The sequence below is a fragment of the Cryptomeria japonica genome, chromosome 10, assembly GCF_030272615.1.
Source record: "Cryptomeria japonica chromosome 10, Sugi_1.0, whole genome shotgun sequence".
Lineage (NCBI taxonomy): Eukaryota > Viridiplantae > Streptophyta > Pinopsida > Cupressales > Cupressaceae > Cryptomeria > Cryptomeria japonica.
In genome coordinates, this window is record NC_081414.1 from 618,445,766 (window position 1) to 618,453,350 (window position 7,585).

Consider the following 7,585-nt stretch of genomic DNA (forward strand, 5'->3'; position numbering starts at 1 on the left):
TTGTGTACTTCCTCCATGTTCTTGTGAAATCTTTCACTTGCTCCACTATGATCTCCTTTAGAGTACTTATACTTTCTTTCATTGTAATAATCAGATTCACCAATATGAAAAGAACTAAATGCAGGTTCAACTTTATTTACCGATGACCGACTATTATCAAAGTTACTTAACTCAAATGCATGTAGCTTACCAATAGTAGCATCTAAAGAAACTGGCATATTGGGTACAAACCTCAATTCATTGATTGAAGAGACTCAGATTGCATAAGCTAGTAGAAGGGTTCTTAACAACTTACTTGTTATATCCTTTTCTTCAATAGTTCCACCTGCTCCTTTGATTTGATTGACAATCTTCTTTAGTCTTGTACTGTACTGGGTTATGTTCTCACCTTCATTCATCCTCATAGATTCAAGTTGTCCTCTTAGACTATCCACTTTTTCTCTTTGAACATGTTCATCATCGCCATACATAGATATGAGCTTGTCCCACATTGCCTTTGCATCATTGCAACCTTCTAGGTCATTAAACTCTAAGTCGGTCAATGCAGATGTTATTTCAATCATTGCTTGGATATGTTCTTGCTTTGCTTTTATCTCTTCCATTGTCAATGGATAGGTGCTCGGTGTAATGAAATCATTATCCAGATAATATACAACATATTCTCCAACTCCTAATAGGTGCAGCTTCATCCTTTTCTACCATGTAGAGAAACTTGACTTGTTCAGCTTTGGTGCATCCCTCTTATACATCTTTGGATCTTTTCCTCAAGTACCTTTAAAAATTTTCTTTCAGAGTCCAAAGCTCTAATACCAATTGATAGTTTTGATACTTAATGTTAAGTACAGATGCCAAGCTAATAAGATGAGAGGAGGGGTGAATCATTCAAACTTAATCTTTCATAAAAACAACAGATTCAACCTCGGTAACATATAGTTCAGCAATATAACCAAAACTGCTAAACATGCAAACTCAAAAGCATATAAACATCATAAAACTCATAACACCAGATTTAACGTGGAAACCCAAATAGGGAAAAACCATTGTGGGATTTCGGACCCACTAAGAAATATACTCTTTTAGAGTCTGCTCGGTTAAAAGAAAATCTTGTTAAAGATTACAAACACATTGCTAGATGTGACTCGGTTAAGGGATTTCCCTCAGATCTATTAGGATCTTCACCTTGTTAGAAGTGACCTTGTTAAAGGATTTCAAACACTCATTCAGAATGTCACCTTGCTAGAAGGTTTTACAAATAAGACTGTTAAGTCCACTCGGTTAAGAGATTTTCTGTCACTTCACAAAATAACAGTAATAAAAATCTATCTGCAACTTCACATCTAAAAATGCTAAAGCAGATTCTTATTTGCTCAATACAATCTAGACATAGAACTTTATCTTGTCCATCTGCTGGGCTCTATACTCTGTTATTCAAACCAAGTCTTCAAGCTTTAGTGCTTGGTAATCACTACGTAGCATCCCTGTGCATACACTTGCCCACATACATTGTTTATCAACAGTTTCTTATTTATAAACAATTTGCCAACCACTTAATCTCCTTGATCACATTTCCCATGATCAATCATAGCCATTAGATCTTCAAACTTTGACAAGGTTCAATGTATCCTTCGATCTGAAAATTTTTTACCCCGCCTTGGTACTTGCATACATTTCTTGGAACTTGTGCTAGGGTATTGCGGTTCAATCTAAGTTGTAGATCTTCCTGCCGATTTTCCTTTACCATAGATTCTTTAACAAACTTCATGCACGACATACCAATCATTTAATCAGTTCTAGCTCATTGGCTTCCTTCATTAAATAATGCTTTTATTCATTCAATGCATTATGTTACTACTCGGTTGCAACTTGGTAAATACTAAACTTCACTCGGTAGACACTCTTCCTTCATTAATCGATAGTGATAACCTTAGGGTTTACCGACTAGGTTCTTTGCTCGGTAACATAGTATAGTATTAACCTTACAGTCAACAACATATGTAGGATATCAAAACAATTTAAACATCATTATCTCATCATTGTCTAACTCGATAATAGTTGCCCATTGAATAACTTATTCCTCCCCTTATTCATCACATTCTTTCTATGTCTTTTACCGACATCTTTATACTCATCAAATCATACTTCTTAAGATATGGCAACATCATATTGAATTAGAAAATCAATTTGTTGACATCAATGACAAAATAATAATATTAAGACAGTAAACATCCTTGATCAGTTATATCCATATTCATCAAAAACCTTCTCAATATCCTTATTGAAATGCCAACAATCTCCCTTTGTCTATTATAATGCCAACATTGACATGGGTATCGATGGGTTCTATGTGGCCAACAAAGGAGTCAAACCTGGTGATGTGGTTAGTGTAATCATAGTGGACTTCATGATATGATGAATCTTTATCCTTGCCATACTTAGGAAAGGGATCCTGATACATCTTAAGTTTATCATTTGAATTACCAAGTTTGGTAGTTGCAACCTCAACATCGCCCTTAACAATTAGGTTTTGGATATAATTCTTTAGTATCATGCACCTATGTGTATCATGACCTTGGACATGATGGTATTCGTAATACTCATTCTTATTGTACCATCTAGGTTTTGGTTGATTTGCATCAAAAGGACAGTTCATTGGGAAGACAATGACACCAACCTTGACAAGCTTTTTGAAGATGACCTCTATTGGTTCGACGAGTGGGGTGTGCTTGAGCTGGGATTGATTATTAGAATGGGGAGGTCGACCTTGAATGGAGATGTTATTGCAGGGATTGTGTTGGTTGTTGAATTGATTATTGGTGGTGGTGGGTTTGGTGGGGATGGTCATAGTTTGGATGCACTTAACATCAGTGACTCCATTATTGATGACATTTTTATTTTTGCACTGATACTTGGGCTTATCATTATATGAGGAAGAACCTTGGTTATATTTTTGATAAGGTTTCAATGTAACTCCCTCTAAGAGAACATGTTCTAAAGAAAGACCCTTTTTAGTGATTTTCTCAAATCAGTCCAAGTATTGATAGGTCAAGGGATGAGGCATTTCTGGTACCATGTTATGTTGAAATAATTCAATTTAGTATGACTCTGGTATATCCCAAGAAATTTTTTTAATGATATGTCACCACCTTTGGAGGAAATTAACAAAGGTTTGTCTAGGCCTCTGCTTTGTGTTGCATAGGTCCATCGTGGATGCATCATTCTCAATGTTATATGCATAATGGGACAAACTTTTCTACTAGGTTCGGGAATGACTTGATGGAGCCATGAGGTAGGGCAGAGAACCAAGCAAGGGAATCTCCACTAATACTCTTAGGGAAAAGTCTTCTAAGGTAGACATCACTATAAGAGATGTCCTAACAGGTGATGCAAAATTCTCAAACATGGTCTCTTGGGTCACCTTTGCCTTTGAATTTTTCAAATTTAGGCAGTTCAAAACCTTGGGGGTATGGAGCGATGAAAATAGAAGGGTCATAAGGAAAAGGACATATTTCTTCAAAAGTGTAAGGTCTCTTATGAGCCACATCCTTAAAATTCTTAATAAGATCCTTCATGTCCTGAATTTCCTTCATGAAGTCAGGTTGTTGATTTTGGACATTAAGGATGTAGTGACCTAAATTAGACCCTGGGAGTTGAGTGGGGATGGGTGGAATACCACCACCAATATATTGGTAAGAGGTAACGGGAGGTTGGGAAGTGATTTGAGGATGTGATATAATAGGAGGTAGGCTAGCATTGATGTAGTTGGCCACATTATAAAGTGATGAAGATTACCTAGGAGGTTGGAAGATGGTCAGATTAGAAGTTCTTGGAGGTATAGAAATTGGTGGCAAGGAGGTTGCAGGTGCGGATGTCATAGGTGGTGGATGAAGAATGTGTAAGGAAACTTTCAGCCAATTTTATGACAATTTCCACACAACCCAATTGATATCTCAACAAAATAATCACATAGAATCCACATGCAAAGAATAGACAACATACCCATCAAACATGACACAAGATATACCCTGGGAAAACCCAAATGAGGGAAAAACCCAGCCTCCAAAAGCATCCATCACCATGTATTATTCAACAATGCCACATTACAATACAATTGTGAAATATTTTGAAACCCAGCCATCAACAAGCACTCCATGTGAACAAGAATATAACCACACATCCTATTCCATGTTTCCAACCTCCACAAATGCTAACTTGGTAAATTGACTAACCCAAACAACTACCCTTGTGGTTGCTTTTATATACACAAGTTCCCACAAAATCACCAAGTGGTATTACATTAAAACCATGTGCAAATACCATGGGATAACTACCCCATTCACCCCACATCTAATATTGGATACTTTATTAAATTATTGACAGTATAATATCCCAATGTTACAATACAACTCATCAAATGGTCCCGAGAATATCCCAAAGGAATCTCTACATGTTACATGTCCATGTGCAACTTTAAATAAATAAATATTACATTACATGTCCATGGGAAACTCACATAATAAATAAATATTACAATTATAAACATTATTATGCAAGGTGTACAACACCAATTTTGCTAACATTCTCCCACTTGTTATATACATTGCATAAGGGCCAATAAGTAACCACAACCTGAATAAGGGAACTATTGGAACTGTAATTTTTTTGGCAAAATTTAGTGTTTCTTAAGATGTAAAAACATTGAAAGTCATTCAAATATCCACTTTCCGAGATGTTGTGCACGTGTCATCACCAAGTTTCTGTATTTGATTAACCAAGGAGAGAGATTTTTACCGAAGTTTTTTTTGCTGACACCAAACTTTTCCAATCTATGGATACTGGCTTATTTAGTCATCAAATGAGGTTATTATTGTTACAAGTTCCACTACCCTTTGTTGCCGTCCCTCCATGCCTGTTCCAGAATGATGGAAAACCTTTGGAACATGTTATACACATTCTCAAAAGCATAAGGGATATTGAATGATGATAGATATTTACATGAAATATGGAAATACAAATGAAACACATAATTTGATTCACCATCTCAAAAGTTGCTATAAAAAATGCAAGGCATGCAGAGAATGAATGTATTGGAAATACTTTAAAAATGTTCTAGTAGATGTATATGGCAAGTGTAAAGTTAAATTCCATGAATTTGCCAACATCCTTCTTTCATGTGCCGATATGGAAACTTAAATATGAACAATTATTTAAATGAATGTGATCTCATAAATTGCCATGACTACATGATCTAGAAAATACATAGGTTAAAAGGTTTTAAAAGAAATGTCATAAAAATGAAATTGGAAGGTGGATTTATGTCAGATATTATAGTTGGAAATTCTATTGTAATAATCTATGCATATGGAAGCATAGACATGGCATATGAACTGTATGATGAAGCACCTCAAAAAACTTGCAGTCTCATGGCATGGAATGATCACAAAATATGTACAAAATGGAAACATTCAAACACACATTATCATCCCTACTCATGCAGAATGGAAATATTCAAACACGTTGTATAAAAATATATGAACATCCACCAAAGCATAACAAAAAGAAGAGTTTGATAGATATTATACTTGGAAATACTACAAAAAATGTGCATGCAAAATATGAAAGTGTAAACCAAACATACAAATTGTTCGATTGGCTGCCTCAAAAAATATTGCTTTATTAAAAACAAGCTTAATTGGTGACAATTGTAAAGTGATCTCATAAAATTGAGATAGAATGGGAAATATAACTTAATTGGTGACAAATGAGTAAATGCAATGAGAAGAAGGTTAGGGGTCATATATAAATAATTATTCTCGATCAAGGGAAATGAAAATTTATTGGTGGAGTAGGAAAATATTTTTACAAACTGAAAGAATTCACTTAAAGAAGGCCAAAGTGCAATAAAGGCATATTAGAAATTTATTCTAGAAATATAAATTAAGAATCAAAGTGCATGTTTTGTAGTTTAGGGTAATTAAATAATTCTCTATTCCAAAAGAATGTAATGGTTTGAAGTGCTCCCTTGTACTTATAAAAGGGAAATCAGGACCGAAAGGAGAAAAAATAAATCATATCATCATTTGTAATATACCATCACAAAATAACTTCTGTAAAGTATTCGGTTCCTTCTTAATACTATGCAGTGAATGTAGTTGAATGTTTTCAAATTTGGTTCCACCTGTTATATTGGCTCAAATAGTCAAGATTATTTAGAGAGTCTTGTATGTTATGGATTTCTTATTATATTAATTTGAATATAAAGTATATTTCAAATTGGTCAAAGAATCTTTAAACATCTTTGTATGATTTGTTTGGTTGGTTCTCTCAAGGAGAGATTAAATTCATGTGGATGGATCATAGTAATAAGATAACTCATTGAACATACTAGGAGCCAAATAATTGATAGATTTACACAAGCTATGAATTTAAAAAATTATCTAACGGAGTGGTATACAACCATTAAAGAAACATAATATTGGCTTTGTTGCCCAGTAGATAAAAGGCACTGATTAGTTAAAACAATCATATTCATATTCACTTTCAACTTCAGTTTTATGCAAGTAGGAGATGCATATATAACATGTAATAAACATGGATGGAAGCCTCTCATAACCAAGAAGATCAAACTAATACCATTACCAATCCCAAGGGAATAAGCCCAATAAACCATATCCAAAACTCAATATCAATGAATGCCATCGTAATAATAACTCAAATGCACAAGGAGATAACAAATGCCAAACATCTCTCAAATTGAATCCTCCAAAACTAACCATCTATCCATAGCTCAAGATCCATTTCTATGAAAGATAAGCATAAACATGGAATAATGGGAAATACCTCTCAAGTAGTAAAATTGCCAAGTAGACCGAGAGTGGGGAATGAGAATGCTCATCAAGCTACCCAAGTCATCATGAATCACACTAAGAACAATCTCCCCTCAAGTCTATACTAGGTGAATGGTTCTTGGTCTTCCTATTGAAACCATCAACCATCTCAACACATGTTTAATCACAAGAGAATACCAACATCATCTATGTATCCATGTATCCATGAGTACCTGTAACCAATCAATCCATGCCAAACAACAAATGCAACATATCACCATCATGAAGTATTCAAGAAAATGATCATGTACACAATACAAAGAGAACTACCAAGACCAATGTCAAATCTCCAACCACAAAATCAAGAACATAACATGACAACATGGTCTAATCATCCCCTCCAAGGAGATAACATGCTCCGTATGAACATATCAAATAACCATAACATGCCATAACTCTACACTAGTATCAAGAGTGTACCATGACATAATATCAACCATCCTATCAAACAAGGATAACATGTCAAATGAAAGCATAAAACCACACCTCAACTAAGGACTCCTTGAGCCCTCAATATGTAAACATCCTCAAATATCATGAAGATCACCATCTCCTACAAGTGCACCCACAAATGTGAAAGATACTTCTATAGAAATAGGATCTAAGATATCCTCCAAACATTTTCACAGTAAGAATATCATCCACATCCAATGGTGAATACACATCACTGCTACAAGCTCCCACTAAACCGTGATAACCAT